Source organism: Notolepis coatsorum (genome assembly GCF_963971535.1).
Source record: "Notolepis coatsorum genome assembly, chromosome: 1".
In the NCBI taxonomy this organism is placed as follows: Eukaryota; Metazoa; Chordata; class Actinopteri; order Aulopiformes; family Paralepididae; genus Notolepis; species Notolepis coatsorum.
In genome coordinates, this window is record NC_140165.1 from 249,246,355 (window position 1) to 249,268,172 (window position 21,818).

The window sequence follows — 21,818 nt, forward strand, 5'->3', positions numbered from 1 at the left end:
ATAGAAAGGCTTTGTTTTATTATAACATTAGTTGCAGTAAAATCATTATGCCTCATTTAAGTCATCCTGCGGAGCTAAAAGCTAAACGTCAGCCGCGCCGCCATTGTTGTTGTTGTAGAAAAGCTCTCGTCAACTCAAAATCAATGGCGGACAAAAGCCGAAGTAAAAAATGTATACGCGCTTGCCGATTGGTGGTAACAGCAGAGGCGTAATTGGCAGAATCGACTGTCAATCAAAATTTCACATACATACTGGGAGTGCTATTTCTTGATGTTTCATTTTTTTAAGTAAGTAAAGAGGCCTATGTTCTAGGGCTGTCTTAAATGCTTCGAAGCTTCGAATGTTCGATTCGATGGCACAAGCTTCGAACATTAAAAAAAAAATCGAAGTTAAAAAAAAATTGTGTTAATTTTTTTTTCAAATTTCACGTTTTTTTTCAAATTTCAAGTCGACTAAAGACTCACTTCTTCAACCATTATCTGAAATGATAAAAAAAAAAAAAAAAATCTAACCGTGACTAACCTTACTGTCATGCACTTGTCCTAATAAACTAACCTACACTGTAACACGCAACACTTTGATGAACATTGTTACTCAGCTGATAGAGTTGTACCCTTCTTGCTGTCTTGTCGTACAGAACTTGTAAGTCGCTTTGGATAAAAGCGGCAGCTAAATGTAAGTGTGTGTGTGTGTGTGTGTGTGTGTGTGTGTGTAGGTGTGTGTGTAGGTGTGTGTGTGTCACTGTGTGTGTGTGTGCGCGCACCTTGTAGAATTCCACACATAAGAAAGAAAGATACTGGGATGAATAAACAAAATAGGAAATAAAATGTAGAAATGCATGCAATACATAAATAAATATGAATCTCCATATATGAAATATAACATTTAGATAAGGTGCTACTGAGATGTTTTGGTGAGTTCTTTGTTTTTTTGTGGAAGTTGCCCTTCTTAAAAATGCATGAACATTCACTGATAATTGGTCTGTAGTGGAGTCTACAAGGTCTACATTGCCGGACCATGTAGAATCCGGACCTTGTAGACTGACATAATTCTGTGCATAGTTTAGTCTACACAGGCCATATTTCAAATAATCAAAATCTTACTTCATTCATCTTAAACATTCTTGATTTGGGGGATTGGTAGTTCCCATGAAATCTGAAGTTGTTCAAACGACAACAGCGATCCACCTTGAATTAAATCACACAGCCGAGTGAAACCTTGTTGGATGCGTCAGTCACGAAAGGGGCTACTTAATTAATTGATCCAACCCACTTTATTTATAGAGCACATTTAAAAACAACAACGTTTACGAAAGTGCTGTACAAGTCCCACAACATAAGATAAAAAAAAAAAAAAAAAAAAAAAATCGAAGCTTCGAATTAAAATCGAAGCTCGGCCCCGAAGCTTCGATTGCCAAAAAAAGCTTCGAAGGTCAGCCCTACTATGTTCATATCGGTGAGCACAATTTGTAACACAAATATACAGTAGTTTCATAAAAAAAATATATATATATTACAAAAAAGAAAATATTACAAAAAAAAAAAAAAAAAAATAAATAAAATAAAAGTGTTGCCACAAATATCGGAATCGGTATCGGCCGATTGTGTTAGTTGAACAATCGGTATCGGTGGCACATTTTCATATCGGTGCATCCCTAATCAAAATGTAATAAATGTAAAAAGGTGAGTCACTGGGAAATAAAATGTCAGAGTAAGTCAGTCAGAGAAGTGGACAGAGACACCATACTTCCTAGGTGCAGTCACAAACAAACATACCCCAAACAGAAAGGATGAACAGTGGACTGTATGTTCTCATCGGAGCGACATCTGTTCAATTTAAAATTGACACGGTGCATGTGTGAAGAGACATTCAACATGTTAACCCCCGAAAAGACATCAGGGCAGTCTAGTGTCAAACTGTGCAGTCCTGGCTGGGGGTCAGTTGGACAGTTTGGGGAAATTTCAGGCCAGCATGACTTAACTTACAAGGAGATGCCGTGCACATTCCCACTGTGTGTCGTCCGCAGCCAGAATGCAAACAACCTGCTAAGCAGAGACAGTGTCAGCGATGGGGCTGGTAAAGCGCATCAAAGAGGTCCACAATGCATTTGTTGAGCATGGAACACTCGATACAGAACCAGTTAAAATACGGTTAAAGAAGAACGCTCAGCCATATGCACTGTATACAGCGTGCAGAGTCCCCTTGCCTCTCGTGAAAAAAGTAGAGGAGATAGAGCGCATGGAGAAGAATGGTATTCATAGAACAGGTAACACAGCCCACTGACCGGTGTACTGTGCACCTATGGTGGCTGTTCCAAGGAAAAATGGAAAAGTGTGCATCTGCGTGGACTTGAAAAGGTTAAATGAAGCTGTAAGGAGAGAGGTACATCCTGCCTACTGCCGAGGAAATCACTGCAAAACTGAGTGGTACAACCATGTTTATATCGTTGGATGCAGCCTCAAGCTTTTGGGAGATACCTCTACACCCAGAAAGCAGCACGTTAACCACCTTCCTAACGCCTTTTGGGAGATACCGTTTCAAACATCTCCTATTTGGAATCACAAGCGCTCCGGAGATTTTCCAACGGAAAATGGCTGAAACTCTAAACGGCCTGGAAGGAATAGCCGTTTACAACATGGTATGGAGACACTCCAGAACAGCATGACCAACGCCTTAGCAAGGTGTTGAAGAGGGTTGAGTCAGCCGGCTTGAAGTTGAATAGAGATAAGTGTGTTTTCAGAAAAGAACAACTTAATTTCCTAGGCCAAGTGATCGACAAATCAGGCGTGAGGCCTGATCCTGAAAAGGTCAGAGCAATCCGTGAGCTCCCATCGCCACAGAATGTGCAGGAGCTGAGACGTATCCTGGGCATGTTCAATTACCTGGGCAAGTACATCCCAAACCTGTCAACAGTGGGACAGCCACTGTATGAACTGTTGAGATCCAAAACTGTTTGGACTTGGGACCACGCACAGCAGGAGGCGTGCCACTCATGAACAAAAAGGACTTGGACAATGTGCCGATACGGTGCCAGAGACTCCTCATGAGACTGATGAGGTTCAAACCAAATGCAGAATATGCACCAGGCAAAACCTTGACAATAGCCGACACCCTCTCACGAAGTCCACTATTGTGCATGGGACAGGAGACTGCGGGTTCGAGTTAATATGGGGGGGCCAATGGGGGCTTGGCCCCCATAGATAGAGTCTGGGCCCCCCATAGTCAACAACACCTGTGGGGGTCTCTCAAAAAAGATATTAAAAATTATATTTTTCTTTTCAGTTTTTAAAATAACAGAGTAATTAATGTTGTGGAATCACCCATGAGCGTGTCTACTAACGCTACTCCAACCCATTTGGTGAAGATGCAGCAAGCTGCATACACAAGTCATTTATGATTTTATGTTCTATCAGATGATAATGTTACTGTATCCTGATAAATGCTGCTGTTAAGTGCGATACAACTATTTATTTTCCATTCGGTTTTTTGTTAGTTTTTTATTTATAAGTGCAGAGACAGAGTTAAATAAATGTTCATTCAAGTTCATAAATTGTGTGTGTCAAATTAAATTGTTGTATTTGATCAGATCCAAAATGCAAATAAGTAAATATGGCATTATATATCAGAGGTGAGTAAGAAAATGAACAAATATTGATGGTTAAGAATGAGACTGAATAATGACATCACACAATAGTCTAATGATTAGGCTGTTGTCTGATGTCATTACTCATTAGTATTAGACTCTAATCCTAATGAGATATTCCTCTAAATATGACTTAGAAAACAGCCATAATTGCATTTTTTTTATTATTACGGCGGCGCGCGGTTTCAGGGGCCCCATAGCTCTCGGGTGATAACTCGAACCTCTGACACTCACTCAGATGTGGAGTGTTACATTGCAGCCGTTGTGGATAATATGCCTGCTACCACACATTGGGCCATGCAAAATAAATGGTTTGGTTCCGGTTGCCGACCGACCCTGCCGATTTAGGTGCGACCCAAATTTATTTTATGAGTTTGAGAAAAAATAAAGTTAAAAAATAATAATAATTTTTTTTTCTTAAGAGTAATGTTAAGAGTAATACAATGTAATACAATGTCCTGCAGCGGTGGTAGGTTTAGAAGCGAACATCACAGTCAATAATTACAGCTTTAATAGCGGAGAAAGTGGGATAAAAAGGTCTCTGCCAGTTTCGCCCGAAAAGGTTATTATTATGACTCTCAACGAGTCGGAGACAAATGATGACCACAACACAATTGCACATCAAACTACGGACATCGCTGCGACGTTACTAGTGGCACCAGCTGGTTTTTCATCCTTCTCCGCTATTAAAGCTGTAATTATTGACGGTGATGTTCGCTTCTAAACCCACCACCGCTGCAGGACATTGTATTGACTCCACCGCCGACATTAACAGCGTTCACCCTGATATAAAGTAGCGATTTTATTGGTTTGTCTGTCATGACAAACCAATTACATAATCCAACATATGTGTAAAGAAACAACATATTCCAGTTAACGGTATATTTTTTTAATGATTCGTTACGGCGTAGTCAATACTTCCATGCGTATAAATTGAGGAAGCGAGAACACACAGGGACCTCTGCCGCTCTGAAACACACAGAGGAGCTTGGCGCGGCGTAGCAGCAGGCGTGGATAAGGGGGCGTGCTAGCGCGGGGTCACGTGGGCGTCGTGGCCAATCAGAGGAACCCGGAAACCGAACTGCGTTGTATTTGGCATAGACGCGGGCGGGCAGCTACAGCACTAATGTCAACCTCACCATGAAAAAATTTAAATAACATGATCATAACCAAACTAATTTCAAATGTATCATCAAGGTCTATATTTTGAAGTACAAAATAGATTTGATCGTAATATTTATGAGAATGCATGTTTTTTCACACTACAGGAGGAGACACAATGATGTAAAAAATTTTCGATTAACCTAATTGTATGACTTTCTGAATGGCCAGAATGGCAAAAATAAAATCAACAGATATTTTTCTAACCTCACCTTTGGTCATGAAGGGCTGTTGTATCAATATGTGAATCAATTATGTACGTTGTGTCTTTCCATTGGCAGGTGAAACATGCTGTTATAATGCCCCTTTATGGGACAGCGAATGTAACATCCATAACGTTTTCCAGGAAAAGTTGTCATAAAACATGCATCTGGAATGCAATGTCAACCAAACTTCCTAAGCAAAGCTAACTTTTATAAAGATGACATATTAGCAACAATTAGTCATTCTGGTCTTATTTTTTTTTATTCTTTACAAGTGTTATGGATGTTACCGTTATGGATGTTACATTGCACGTGACGGATGTTACATTGCGAATGTGTGTTGTTAAGTCCGATTATGACCCCTTTGTTTGAAGTATGATTTACACATTTTAGTTACACTTATTGAGATAAAGATGAGCCTGCAATAAGAAATGTTTTGACCTTTTGGATTTTGAGATCGGTGACAAAATACACAGCGTTATGGATGTTACGGAAATTGACAAGCTTTTCGGACTCACGGAACACATGATGAAAACTCTGTGAATATCTTTTTCAAAGAATAACATGTTTACTATCACTTTGTAGGGAAGGGTTTGAGGTACCCAAAAAGCACATTCAGAAAATCCTGGCATTTCCTCTCAAGGAATTAATCACAAAAAAATGCCGTTATGGATGTTACATTTTTGCGTTATGGATGTTACACGTCTGAAATAGACAAAAAAACACTATACAAAATGTGTGTTGTTAAGTCCGATTATGACCCCTTCGTTTGATTTAAATCAGAAGTATTTTATGACTCCTTGTTTGATAAAAATCCAACATATTTCCAGACACAACTTTTTCACACATTGTTGGTCTAGGCAGAGCAGTGTCCACGTTAGCCTACTGCTAATCGGCTGCTGTCGGCCATCTCCCCCTCGCGTCTGGTCAGCCTACATGTGTATTTGTTATTGTTTTGCCGAGTATCGTGACAAGAAACCCACCCCAAAAAACACAGAAACCCCAAATGAAACCAAACAGAAAGTAAATTAGTATTATTCCAGGGACGACATTTCAAGACAGGCCCCAGGAATGAAGGATGCAGTGACCATAAGAGAAGGAGTCAAGCAGAGGGTTCAGAGACGCCACATGTCCATGTCCCTTATGGAGGCTTACCGCTGCACTTCCAACCAAAGAGGACAAGTCCTGGGTCAGTTTTGATCAGATTCGTGAACACCTCAATCCTCACATGGATAACAGAGGGAGATACCATTTATCTGAACCAGTCCAGGCAGAGTGAATTGGACTTGATTTTGTATAACTTTCTTTTTCATTGTGAGGTTGGCATTTTCATGGGATTGCTCCAAAACTCATTTTCTGATTTAACAACCGATATTAATATTGCTGTTCTCTGTATAGAAAACACTTTTTTATGTTAATCAAATAAAGAGCTATTTTCCAAAAACGTTTTCTAATTTATTTTCAGAAGTGACTGATATTTTGAAACTATTTAAGACAAAAAAAAGAAAATTGTGATTTTTGTGATGTCACAGTATGATGTCATAAATAGATCATTCTAGAACATTTGTGATGTCACAGTATGATGTCATAATAGAACATTCTAGAACATTTGTGATATCACAGTATGATGTCATAATCAAACATTCTAGAACATTTGTGATGTCACAGTATGATGTCATAATCGAACAGTCTAGAACATTTGTGTTCTATATATTCAACAATTCTCTCAGCATTTCCTGGCATTTTTTCAGACTACAACATTAATCCAGACTGGTTTGACCCTCAAAATGGTCCACCGAAGTCAAACACATGTGGATAAAGCCCTATTTTTATAGTGTTTGTCTATTTCAGACGTGTAACATCCATAACGCAAAAATGTAACATCCATAACGGCACTTTTTTGTGATTCATTCCTTGAGAGGAAATGTCAGGTTTTCCTGAATGTGCTTTTTGGGTACCTCAAAGCCTTCCCTACAAAGTGATAGTAAACATGTTATTCTTTGAAAAAGATATTCACAGAGTTTTCATCATGTGTCCGAAAAGCTTGTCAATTTCCGTAACATCCATAACGCTGTGTATTTTGTCTCAAAATCCAAAAGGTCAAAACATTTCTTACTGCAGGCTCATCTTTATCTCAATAAGTGTAACTAAAATGTGTAAATTATACTTCCAATTCAAATAGATGCCTTGTCAATGTTAAATTAAGTTTCCAATGTTCTCTCTGAATGTAACATCCATAACGCTGGAATTGCCCAGTAGTAAGCAGCTACAGATGGTGCTGCAGTATATCAAGTTCGGGTGGCCAGAGTATGTCGGTAATGTACCAGCAACAGTCAGAGTATTTTCCTATCAAAAGTGCACTGTCTGAATACACTGGAATTGTTACAAGAATAATTATGGATGTTTTGATATCTGGCTGCATGACCGGTTAGCCTTCGGGAGATGTGTAGTTGGACAATGCCTAGGCTAACCTGTCATGTCCGCTTCCATTCATTGTGCTAAGCTAGGCTAACATGCAGCCAGATAGCTTTCTACTGAACGCACAGAGAAGAAACTGTAGAACTGCTGCAGGGATGCTAACTGTTAGCCATTTGGTAACTTGGTGATCTAAAAGTACGGAAACGGTGCAAGATAGGTCACATAAACAAAACACTGCTCTTAAAGTTTAGATACTCGGTGCACTAAGAACAATGTTGAACAACGTTTTGATTTTACAAACCTGTTCTAATCGCAGTCTTCAGGGCATCCAGCTGCGTACGTTGGTGATTTATCTCGCCTTCATATTCTTCTATGGTTCTTTCAAATACTCCAAATATCTCTTCAGCAGCTGCAGTTAGTCGCTCGTTCACCAACAATCTCAACATTTGTATTCTAGACATTTTCAACAAGTGAAAGTAAGACACTTATTAGCTAGCTTAGCTCGCGTTAGCTCAGAAGCACAGAACCGGACGAAGCTGTGGAGCCTGAAGTAGTGAGTTCCGCTAGCGACAACAACAATACTTCTTCTTCTTCTTGTGAATTTCCGGCAGTCTAGACACCTTCCGGCTTCCGGCGTATTGCTGCCAACCATAGATATCTATACTGCCAACTGTTCAATCTTCTTACAAGTTCTCTTCTCCTTCTACTTTACCGCCATCTACTGGAATCCTTCATCCCCTACATTGTCCAATGGAGTGCAGCTAATGCTGCTACTTCCTGACTGAGCCCCCCTCTGCGAGACACTCCTTGCCCCCTGCGGGCTTATTCTGGACTCCTTGGTCACTCACAACCCCCCTATCCAATTCCCTAACCACCTCCCATTTCAGACCTTCCATTCCCAAATGTTGAACTGCTATCCTAACAATCATCTTTATTCTATCTGTTCTACCCTTAATCTCTGCCGTAACATTAACTACCCCTGCCACGAAGGCCACAATACTAAATGTATCCTCCCATACCCTCTCTCTATCCTCCTCTACCCTTTCTGCCACATGCCCTGCTCCAAACCCCTGCACCCTATCTTGACTTCCCTGTCCTACCCTCCTAGTCGCCTCTGCATACGATAACTTACCCTCCCTTCTCACTCTCTGAACCACAACCTCCCTCTTCATCACCTCACACCCCCTAAATGCTACACTAATGCTCCCCACCACAACTACAACACTTCCGCTTCACTCCCTCTCCACACTTCCCATAGTCATGCTCCCCGCCACACCTAGCACACCTCTGTCCCTTCCTACATGAAATGGCTATATGGCCAAACTCCTGGCACCTGTAACACCTCAGAGGACTCAGAACAAACTCCCTAACCCTATACAGTACACCATATACCCTACAAACACCTCACTTGGAACAACCTCACCTTCAAACTTAATCACTACCGTCTCCGTCTCTATCCTATCTGCTCCCCTCTTCATCCTTTCTGCACTCTTAACTTTCCCATTACGCACATCTCTCCTTAAATCTCCCACCAGCTGCTCTACGCTAACCTCAATTGGAATCCCAGAAATCACCCCCTTGCACCCACCATCCCTTTTCTCCCCTACTCTCACTACTCTATATACATTCACTTTGCCAATGCTCTTCATTCCCCTTGCCTTCTCTACCTGCTCTAAACTCACACACCCTATAAACAAATTCCCATCCCCCAACACCCTTCCGTACCCAGGCATGCGTTGTTCATGGCACGGGGTACCACTCAGTGGTACCTCACTGAGTATTAAAGATTTGAGCAGAAGCGCGTGCACGCACATGCACGCGCTCGCGAGAACGCGCTGCGCTCGGCTCGGATCGTTGTGTTTACCTGCGGCGCTACCTCGCATTATCATAACAATAGCCGCTATAGGCTGGTGTCTTCAACCAGTCTGGGACTCTTTGTGATGTAAATATGGAACGTCCCAAGTTGCCGCTGCCCACAGAGTGCACCGCCGTCCAAAGGTGAACGACGGCGAACGAAGGGCCAAATCAAAACAGCCGTCAATTCCGAATTGACAACTGTTTTGATTCAACCCCCCACCCACCACCACTCACCCCCGGACAACAACACTCTGCAAACAGCAGCAACCCGGGACATTCCATATCTACATCACAAACTTCGGGACTGAGTAGATAATTAATTAATCTTCTCTTTATTTTTATTATTTATATTAAAACTGAATCAAACCATAAACAAGGTTGCCTGTTGGGATGTTAGATCCTAATGTGAAAAACTGATTTTATATGTCTGCACTTTATGTGCTCATTTTATGCCTGTCTTAATTCTGTTGTGAAGCACTTTGAGCTGCAGTTTCTGTATGAAAGGCTATACAAACAAAGTGTATTATTGTGCGCGAGGGAACATATGCGCATGCGCGCGGGGCCGCGCGTGCGTGTGCGCGCGCGCGTGCGCGCGGCGTCATTATCCTGCGTGGCGGCTCAGCCCATAATAACAACGCAACGCTGTCCGTACCTCACCTCTCCTAACTGTGCTTCAATGAGTTTTGACAGCTGACCCGGCTGCGTGTATCACTTCCGCAACGGATTTAGTCGGATTTCGGTTTCCGGGTTGGCCTGATTGGCCACTACGCCCACGTGACCCTACGCTAGCACGCCCCCCCTTACCGCGCTTACGCCTGAGAGTAGCCTTGCTACTACTAGCCGAGTGATGAATGAAGCTGTATCTGTTTGCACCTAACAGCACTATTGCTCCGTGATCATAGCCATCCATCTCTAAAGCTAACCACTATTTGTAAAAGCCACAACCACGTTACCATATGTAATAATGTAAATCATTGTGTCGTTGTACATAGTGTATACACCGTTAGAAGCTAACGTAGCTTAGCTTGGTAGCTATTGTTGTGCTTCTCTCCTCCTTGTATACCCTTGTCCTCACAAGTATTCTGCCATTTATGGACATGACAATAGTATTTATAAGGTGTTTGATCATTGTGTTGTGTATACACCGTTTAGAAGCTAACGATAGCTATGAGCTAACTAACGCTACAAGCTCAAGTGCTAACAACATCCCGACACCCAGCTTGTTAGCCAGCATGAATACCCGATTTAAAATGGTTCTCTCCTCCTTGTATACCCGCGTCCTCACAAGTATTCTGCCAGGGAACTTATGGACATGACAATAGTATTTATAAGGTGTTTGATCATTGTGTCGTTGTACATATTGTGTATACACCGTTTAGAAGCTAACGATAGCTATGAGCTAACTAACGCTACAAGCTCAAGTGCTAACAACATCCCGACACCCAGCTGGTTAGCCAGCATGAATACCCGATTTAAAATGGTTCTCTCCTCCTTGTATACCCGCATCCTCACAAGTATTCTGCCAGGGAACTTATGGACATGACAATAGTATTTATAAGGTGTTTGATCATTGTGTCGTTGTACATATTGTGTATACAACACCGTTAGAAGCTAACGATAGCTATGAGCTAACTAACGCTACAAGCTCAAACACCCTACAACCACCACTATTGTCGCGTCCACAAGCTCCCCCGGCAGAACACCCGCAAGGACAAAGGCACACAAAGAGGAGAGAACCACCCCAAATCGGGCACTCATGCCGGCCAAGTAGTGGTTAGCTTTAGAGATGGATGGCTATGATCACGGAGCAATAGTGCTGTTAGCGCTAGCTGTGTGTGGCTCTCAAGGCCTCTGCATGCTACAGAAACTTCAAAGCAACTTCAACACAACGTCGACAAAGCAACGGTGTTGCAGACACATTACCTTTATGCTTCTGCAAAATCAACGCGCAGCCTATGATGCAACAAAATGTACCCCGGATGTGCGGCTCGAGCGCGCCCAGCCCGCCTGAATACTTTGGGCAGCCGAAGGTGCGCGCACTCTAGCAATTACAAACGGATTTCCCTTCTCAACCATACATCGTTAGTATAATAATAGCCCTGTTTATGTTTGTTTTCGCTTGTGTTCTTGTATATAGTGTAATATAGTTATATCGCCACATCAACCCAGTCCATCCCCATTGTTTCCCCAATCTCCTTCCACGGATTCATCGTCATAATGCTATCCTTGTAGTCTTTAGACCCGCTATTATATAAATGTTTGTACTTTCGGACCTCCTCTGCAATACGTTCCTGCATTTGATTCATTTTAAACAAACAATTAAACAAGTGTAATGAAACAATACACTAGCTATCGAGCTCCTGTCAGAAAGTTTTCTTTTGGTCTCGAGCCAGGAAAACACTAGAAGTGACAGACAGCCCCGCCCCCATTCACTACCAACCAATCACTGCTACGCAATACCAACGCAACGGGTCTTTAGATTAGATTTTGGAGACAGGTACGCAACGTCCTCGCAACACAGTCTACAAGACTGTCTGCAACAAGCGCGCTGAAATCGCGCCGATGTTGTGTTGAAGTTGCTTTGAATTTGCTGTAGCATGTAGAGGCCTTCAGGCGTAAGCGGGGTAAGGGGGGCGTGCTAGCGTAGGGTCACGTGGGCGTAGTGGCCAATCAGGCCAACCCGGAAACCGAAATCCGACTAAATCTGTTGCGGAAGTGATACACACGACCCGGCTCTACATCCCTAACTCCCACTCCTCCCTCAAACCGCACCACTACATTCAACCCTTCTGCAAAACCCTTTCCTCTACCCTCATCCTCTGACCCACTCAAGCTATCTCCCCTCTCTTTTTTCCTCTTACTCCCCTTCCCCTCACTTACCTCACTCTTCTTCTCCACCTTTGTCCACCCTTCTCCCCCACTCTCCTCCCCACTACACTCCATATCGCCACCACCCGACCCCTTACCCTTGCCCTGGCTATTCTCACCCCCATCGCTGTCATTCCTCTCCTCCTCGAGATATCTCTCCATGAGCAATGCCCACTCCTCGAAACTCCACTTGTGTATCAAGTCCTCACTGAACTTAAAAAAAAATCTTCGTCAATCCAAAACCCCCGGATTCTCATACATGGGCTGGGGCCAACCACTAAAACTAAATTTCTCATAAACTGATCTGTACGCCTCCCACCACTGCTCACTCCCCTTTGAGTCATCGATCAATCTCCTAAATGACTCTGACTCTATCTCCAATGAAGACTTCTTCTTTTTCTTAGGCATCTTGTTTCGAGTCAGCCTTCCAGTTAAATTAACGCAGCTCCGCACTCGCTCAGTCGACACTCGAACCGGACAATAATACTTCCGGTCAGGACTTTTCTTCTTCTTCTTTTGACTTTCCGGCAGTCTAGACGCCTGTCGACGTATTGCTGCCTCACACAGATTGTTTTTAGGTACTGCACAATTCTGTGGCTTACACCTTAAAGGAAAACTCCAACATTTTCGGAAATTAGCTTATTTGCCATCTACCCTGGAGTTAGACAAGAAGATACATCCCTTTTTCTTCTCTGTGCATGCAGTAGGAGTAGGAAGATGTTGGGAACTACTTCCAGTGACTGACGCTAAGCTAGGCTAACGGTGTGCGTCTTCCTACTCCTACTGCATGCACAGAAAAGAAAAATTTATGTATCTTAACACTCCAACATTTTGGGAACCCTGGAGTTAGACAAGAAGATGCATACCTTTTTCATGTGCATGCAGTAGGAGTAGGAAGACGTTTGGAACTAGGCTAATGGAGGAACCTACTTCCAGTGACTGACGCTAAGCTAGGCTAACGGTGCACGTCTTCCTACTCCTACTGCACAGAGAAGAAAAAGGGTATGTATCTTCTTGTCTAACTCCAGGGTAGATGCCAAATAAGATAATTTCCCAAAATGTTGGAGTTTTCCTTTAAGATGTAGGCCTGTGTCCACAAGAAATTCCATGACAGCTTTCACCACTGCCCTTTGCTGTTCCTCAGGTCCTAATATACTTCTCAGAGAGACGCAAGGCATCCCTGCATCCAGTACTGCAGTGAACAGCACACTCCTCTTTGATGTGTATTTGGCACATTCCATAAACACATGTTGCACCGTTTCTTCTGCCCCACATTCACACAGTCCATTTCCATGCTTCCCAATGCGGGCCAGTCCCCCGAGAAGCATCCAGCTGCAGCACCACAGAGCAATGCGAGCGGGCGCTCTCAGGGCCGCTCAGCAGCGCCACCCATCCAATGGCTGAATTGGAGTATTGCAACTGGACTTCGTTGGAGTATTGCAGCGAAAACAATCGAAAGTAGTAACGTTACGTTAGCATAACTAACACTTGAATAACTATAAATGAATATAAATATAGGAGATTTTGACAAAAAAATTAACAATATGATGCCGCAAGTTCTGTTATATTTCAATTGCCTTACTTTACATAAATATAAGGTAACGGTATACTTTTGCTATATGCTATACACTACAGTCTATGTGATGTGGGTATGATGGGAATGGTGAATATTATGTTTCATGTAAATATGTGTATACTGGATATGAACAGCAGTATTATAGGCCTACAGCAGTATTGTACAGCAGTATTGTACAGCCAGCAATAGTATACATTATTATACATCACTATTCTATGCAAGTAGGCTATGTCTAAGCTATTTTACAATATTATACATGAACTATGTGCAATTATGCATAAGACTACATAAGACACTACATATGTAGGGCAGGCGGCTGTTAACTTCATTCATCAAGGAGGCTCACAAAGCTCGAGTTACATTCAGTTATTTTACAGCTGGTGACTTCATTCACGCTACAACGTCTACAATGTCTACAGACTATGAATTAATGTGGCTGAATTAAAGAATGAATAAGTAAAACGTGTCAAATCACATTTGTTTACCAACGATTTTGTTATTTGTGTACTATAAGATGAAAAACGGACGTTCCAAAAACCTGGTTCGAATCCTGATAAATTTCTTTTATCCTTTTATTTTTCAAACGTATTCAAGAATAAACATCATAACTATCACAACAGTAGTTATAATGTATATTATCATCAATACGTTAGTTTCATTTTATTAAATGTCCTTTGGTCGATAACAGCGATAGGACGTCAACATTGTCATGAGAGAGAGAGAGCGGCCCGAATGCGTCTATTCATTTCCTAACGCATTTATGCTTCCGCGTTCGCGTTTTGCGAATCTGATTGGCCACTGCCGTTTCTGGTGCGATCTGATTGGCCACTGACGTTTCTGGTCATGTGACATGTGCGCCCAATCGCGTGACGCGCCCATTTCCGCCTCGACCAGCAGCAAACTACCTAACGCCTAGTTTATCACTGGTTAAGCTTAGGCGACTCTTTCGAAGTTGGTTAAGGTTAGAGTTTGGAATCAGGGATGGTGTTCTATCGCCCTGCTCTAAGACAAACTCTAACCTTAACCAACTTCGAAAGAGTGCCTAAGCTTAACCGGCGAAAGAACTTGCCGTCACATGATTGGTGCGACCAGAAACATCAGTGGCCAATCAGAGCGCAAAACGCGAACGCGGAAGCATAAATGCGTTAGGATTCGAATAGACGCGGCCCGAATGGTCCGCACAGTGCAATACTCCAATTCAGCCATTGGGTGGGTGGCGCTGCTGAGCGGCCCTGAGAGCGCCGGTCCGCGTCAATACTTTTACCAACCGATTTCCAGTTCCGCGTGCGCGTTCTGCGATCTGTGTGGCGCCTGTTTCTATCACTGGTTAAGCTTAGGCACTCTTTCGAAGTTGGTTAAGGTTAGAGTTTGTCTTAGAGCAGGGAGATAGAACACCAGCCCTGATTCCAAACTCTAACCTTAACCAACTTCGAAAGAGTCGCCTAAGCTTAACCAGTGATATAACTAGGCGTTAGGTAGTATGCAGGCTGTTAGAGGTGGAAATAGGTGCAGAAACAGGCGTCACGTGATTGGCGCACATGTCACATGACCAGCAACGTCAGTGGCCAATCAGATCGCAGAACGCAGAACTGGAAATCGGTTGGCAAAAGTATAGACGCCGCCGGTCCTGAGAGCACCGCTCTGCAGCTGGATACTATCGAGTCCCCCCGCTGGCTAGTCCACAGTGTCCAAACCTCAATCTTGTCATTATCACCTGCTCTATTCTGCTGTTGCCCAGAGTGACGTTCTCTCCCCTAACATTATTCTGTAAGCTGTAATAAGTCAGGGGTTTTCAAAATAAAAGAGTGATTTTGTACAAGTCTAATTGATTGGTTGATTGAAAACATTATTATTATTATTATTATTATTATTATTATTATTATTATTAACAGATTGCAGAATGGGTACAATACAGTACGGCTCAATACACACAATTGTTAAGGGGATGCAGACCAGAGAAATACTTTCGTCTTGTTTACATCAGGGTCCCCCATTTTCAATTCATCATGACATTTATGATATCCATGACATACAGATATACAGTACTGTTTCATCCAGACATTTATGACATACAAGATATACAAATATACAGTACTGTTTAAGAGAAAGATCATAAAAGAATATATACGTACATTAAAGGGGGAAGAAACTGTACATTGGAGGGGGTTGGGTAGGGGGGGTGGCCATTTACCGGGGCCAGTTTCGAATTGCAGCCACCCGTAGGTGCTCTTTGAGAGTGGTTTTGAAGGAGGGCAGGGATTCACATTATTTTACGGCTGTGGGTAGGGCATTCCACATTGCTGTGGTATAATTGCGAGATGTGTTTAGTCCCTTGTTTGAGCCAAATCTGGGTTGAACATGATTTGTGGAGCTCCCTCTGGTGTTATGGTCGTGGAATTCACTGACCTTTGGGAAGTATTTCGACATGTACATGGGTATCTTAGTGGTGTAGTGTATCTTGTAGATGAGGCCCATTGCAAGTTGCTGTATTCTGTCGTCTACTCTCTAAGCCATCCTAGGTTGTCAAAATGGGCAGGGGTGAGGTGGGTTTTAGGAGTAAGGTAAAGCAGTAGTCTGACCAGTTTGTTTTGTGATGTTTGTAGTCTTGATTTTAGCGCCTTTGAGGTGCTTTGGTACCATGAGGTGCAAGCATAGTCGTAGTACCCTTGAATGAGTGCTCCTGTTAGAGTCTTCAAGGTATTCTTGTTTACCAGAGAGGAGATCTGGTACAAGAATCTTATTCGTTGGTTGACTTTTTTTATTACATTGGTTGCCATTTTGTCACAGGAAAGATTTTCCTCTAGGATGGAACCCTGGTAGGTAATTTAATCTTTCCTTGTGACAGAAGCCGTTGGTCTTGCTGAGTTTGTTATTTGATCCAAATAGAATGGACTCTGTTTTACCCAGGTGTAATGATAGTTTGTTATCAGCGAGCCAGGTGCAGATTCTGCCGAGTTCGGAGCTGATGGCTTTTCCAACCTGCAACTTGTCCCTGTCAGAGACCAGCAGGGCTGAGTCGTCCGCGAACAGGAACAAGTTGCAGTCAGAAGCTGATGACATGTCATTTACATAAATTAGGAACGACTCAATTGGGATGGGATAAAAATACAGAAAAATAGGAGGCGAAAAAGTGGATACAAAAAAAAGAATCTTGTTCGTTGGTTGACTTTTTTGATTACATTGGATGCCATTTTGTCACAGGAAAGATTTGCCTCTAGGATGGAACCCAGTATGTAATTTCATCTTTCCTTGTGACAATATTGTCACCCAGTGTAACTGAGAAGCCGTCGGTCTTGCTGAGTTTGTTATTTGAACCGAAGAGAATGGACTCTGTTTTACCCAGGTGTAATGATTTGTTATCAGCGAGGTTTTTTCAACCTGTAACTTGTTCTTGTCAGAGACCAGCAGGGCTGAGTCGTCTGCGAACAGGAACAAGTTGCAGTCACAAGCTGACAACATGTCATTTGCATAAATTAGGAACAGTAACGGTCCTAGTATGCTTCCTTGTGGAACACCACAGCTCACTGGGAGGAGGGGGGGGGGATAGAGTACCGTTTACCTCCACCATCTGTTCTCTCCCCTCCAGGTAGGATTGCACACAGCACCTGAGTGGGACTTTGGTTAAGGTTAGGCAAGTTAAAACAGTTATGTTTAGGAAAGTTACATTTAGATGTTTCTTAGGTCAACCAAGTGGACCACAGCGACTAGAATAGTTCCCGCCCCACTTGTAAGTTCCTACTTGGGTCTAATAACATGGCTGGGCTGACCACAGATCTAACCCACCTGTTCAGGATGTTAAAGTTTTCCACAACTGCCTAGTGTTTGTATGACAATATGTATGTAAGAGGAAAAAATGCCTATGTCACGACTTATTTTGTTTAAAATTGCCCAAGTCACCTTATTATGTTATGCAATGGTTGTTGTGTTTTTGTATTTTTGCAAACTTTTTGATACACCTTGTGAAACATATTTTCAAAATATTTAATATTATTACACATTTTGCTGGAAAATAATTTTTTTCTTCTTTTCCGAAAGTCTTGAAAAATGACTTAGGCAATTATGCTATGAGGCTAACGATAGGCCTACCAACCAGGTTGACAAAAAAAGATATAATAATAAAATAAAATAATAATAAGAGTCAGAACTGAGGTGTTTTTCAGGTTCCACTGGTTGTCCTCAGGTCATGACATGAGGTGATACATTTTGCTGCAGTCATCAGCTATTTTATTTTTATTTATCCTTTATTTATCCAGGAATGTCCCATTGAGATACAAGATCTCTTCTTCCAGGGAGTCCTGACCAACACGGCACACAACAAGTTTCAACATAAAACAGGGCATTAAACAAAAAACATACAATTCAAATATAAATACAGAAGGCCATTTGTGCAGTGGCAAGGAGCATAATCAGATCAGCAATAGCATCAGGTAAAACAGTTACATGTTTCATGAAGGGCTAATCGTAGCATACCTTTAAAAGCATTCACAGTAGGAAGTGCCTCTAGACAAAGTTTTACTTGCAGCGTATTCCATAAAAAGGGAGCATAGTGGGAGAATGCAGCTTTACCAAGCTCTGACTGCATCAAAGGAACATTTAAAAGCATCCCATTTGCTGCTCGTCTGGTATTAAAAAAGCAAGTATAAAAGGACAGAAGTCTGGAGATATATAAGGGCAGCTTACCTAGCAATGACTTAAGGATAAAAATCAACATGTGTGATTGTCTTCTTTGGTACAGAGAGGACCATCCTAAGGACTGATACAAAGTGCAGTGGTGGGTGCGAGAGCCTGCACCCGTTACAAAACATATGGCAGTATGGTACAGAATCCAGCTTTTTAAGCAGGGAGGAAGGAGCATGCATATAGATCACATCGCCATAGTCTAATACAGGCAGAAAGGAACTCTGCACAATTCTCTTTCTGGCTTCAGACGGGAAACATTTCTTTAACCGGAAGAAAAAGCCCAGTTTAGGTCTAAGTTTTCTCAGTAGGTTCCCAATATGAACATCAAAGGCCATCTTTTCATCAATCCATATGCCCAGATATTTATAGGATGCTACTTTGTCAAGGCATGTCCCTTCCAGTGTCAGAATCGGAGGGACAGCTGTATTAGCTCGAGAGCGAGAGAAGGTCATGTACTACTTTAGGACCAGTCTTAGCCTTAGCAAGGAGTGTTGTAGTGTATTAAAAGCATCCTGTAGAAGCTATGGCCTGAGTTAAAGAGGAAGCTACTGTGTAAACAACTGTATCATCGGCGTATAAATGAAAACGTGCTGGGTTTATCCCATTTCCCATTTATAAAGCAATGTCTCACTATCTCACTATAACTATGTCTGTTGAATTTTCAAAGGGTGTATCCTTCATTATATTTGGAAGATGCTCATCTCTCAGAGCCTGGTATTTGGGGCACGAGGTGAGGAAGTGTAGTTCTGTCTCTACCTCTTGTCTGTCTCTTTACCTCTTATCTCGATCTGTCTCTCTCTTTACCTCTTGTCTGTCTCTGTTTCTCTGTCTCTACCTCTTGTCTGTCTCTGTCTCTACCTCTTGTCTGTCTCTGTCTCTACCTCTTGTCCGTCTCTGTCTCTTGTCTGTCTCTGTCTCTCTTTACCTCTTGTCTGTCTCCGTCTCTCTGTCTCTACCTCTTATCTGTCTCTGTCTCTCTGTCTCTACATCTTGTCTGTCTCTACCTCTTATCTGTCTCTACATCTTGTCTGTCTCTGTCTCTACCTCTTGTCTGTCTCTCTGTCTCTACCTCTTGTCTGTCTCTGTCTCACTGTCTCTACCTCTTGTCTGTCTCTCTGTCTCTACCTCTGGTCTGTCTCTGTCTCTACCTCTTGTCTGTCTCACTGGGAGAAGAGTCTCTCCTCTAGCAGCCAGCTCTGTCTGTCTCTGTCTCCATCTCTCTCTTTACCTCTTGTCTGTCTCACTGGGAGCAGAGCAGTGTTAATTTAGTCAACGAAAATGATGACTAAATATGGTCGTCAACAAAGCTTTTTCTCCTGACGACAACGAGACGTCATGTTAACTTAAAATCAGTGGCGAATCCTCCTGGAAGCCAACGGAAGCCAGGCTTCCCCATTATTAAAATATGAATTAATATGAAATATGAAAAAAAATCATTATTTTCCATCTGTGTTATAATTATTTTTTTGGAAATGTCTCCCTCTTCTCCTTCTCACTATCTCTAACACACTGTCAGACTCGCTGAGGCAGTCACTGCAGCAGAGGAGAGGAGGCAGAGGGGAGGTGTGTCTTTCTCTAGCATCCACCATGTGATTCATGTATGTGGAGTCCAAAACCAATACTAGCCAATAAGATTCAAGTTACTAAAGCCCTTCCTACACCTTAAAACGGGTCCGTCAGCAAACTAAGCAGCCTAGCCTCTGCACATTTGCCGCCCTGGAGGCGGGTCAGGTCCAGAACGTTTCCACCGATTGACCAATCAAATCACATTAAAAGCTAAACGTGACAACATCATCGCCTCTGTGAAACTGCGTTGGGGAAAATATACATGCCTCGCGGCCATGTTTGAATCAAAACAACAATACGATGGAAGGAGATAGCTAGCTAACGTTATGTGAGTCTTAATGTCTAAACAAACATCATTGTTTGATTGATTGAAATTCGGATTAATTCATTGAGGAGACCTGAAATTCGCTCAGCTGCAGAAGAGTTTAGGAGAATACCCGAATACCCACAGGACTTGGAGAACTTTGTGATTGTGGACGTTGCTTGACTTTACTTTGCAGCGTCAGCTGCAACAATGGTGACTGTCTGTGAGTACCTAATAACCTAATAACTTTTCATAAGTGATGCCGCTGTGTGTGTGTGTGTGTGTGTGTGTGTGTGTGTGTGTGTGTGTGGGGGGGAGCCATACTGTATATTCTGCCGTGTCATATCATACTGTGTTATCATACTGTGTTATCGGCGGCGCCAACTCGCAGAGTCATACTGTACTGCCACAGGCTACTGTATACATGTATGTTCTGCCATGTCAGCAATATCTTGCAAGACGCTGAGAAACGCTCCGACGGCGACATCAGGCCATATCTCTATATCTATCTCTCTCTCTCTCTCTCTCTGATTCATAATCAAACCAGACCTCCTGCAGGCAACCACTGTGTGTGTGTGTGTGTATATATTTGTGTTGTGTGTGTGTAATATTCAGAAAGAGAGGGAGAGAGAGAGCGAGGGAGGGAGAAATATATTATATATATTATTTGGCTTAAATATGAAAAATATTCTACAGTCCCCTCCCCATCATATGTATATACTCTGTCAGGATCTATGGGTAAGAGTACTGTATATTTGAATATCGTATATGTCACAAATGTAACAGTACTAAATACCTGATTGATTGATTGATTGAAAAGTTTATTAACAGATTGCAGAATGGGTACAGTACAGTACAGCTCAATACATACAATTGTTAAGGAGATGCAGACCAGAGAAAGACTTTCGTCTTGTTTACATCAGGGTCCCCCCTGTATGTCATGTATGTCCCTATGCCATAAATGTCATGTATGTTGTGTATGTCCCTATGCCATAAATGTCATGATGTCTTGTATGTCATAAATGTCACTATGAATTGAAAATGGGGGAACCTGATGTAAACGAGACAAACGTCTTTCTCTGGTCTGCATCCCCTTATAAAATTGTGTGTATTGAGCCGTACTGTATTGTACCCATTCTGCAATCTGTTAAATAAATAAAAATAAAGTTTGACTGGCCGCCGAGCCATACTGTAGTGTACATGGTGACTGCTTGACTTAAATATACAAAATAAATAATAATAATAATAAACCTTTTTTTTTAACGACGCCACTGCTTAAAATGGAGCTCATGTCACACTAATGTGACTAAATGATTCATGCAACTACACTGACTACAAACGACGACACAAAATGTAGTTTACAAAATAAATTCTTGCCGAAATCTCTTGTAGCACCGAAGAATAGGAGTTGGAGGCAGGATGTCGAAAGACGACGCTAAACTTTTTCTTGTTTACTGGGCTTTGCTTGCAGGAACTCGTTTGCAGACAGGAAAGTAACAAACAATATTGTCCGTGCGGAACCCTTATCCCCAACACATAGTT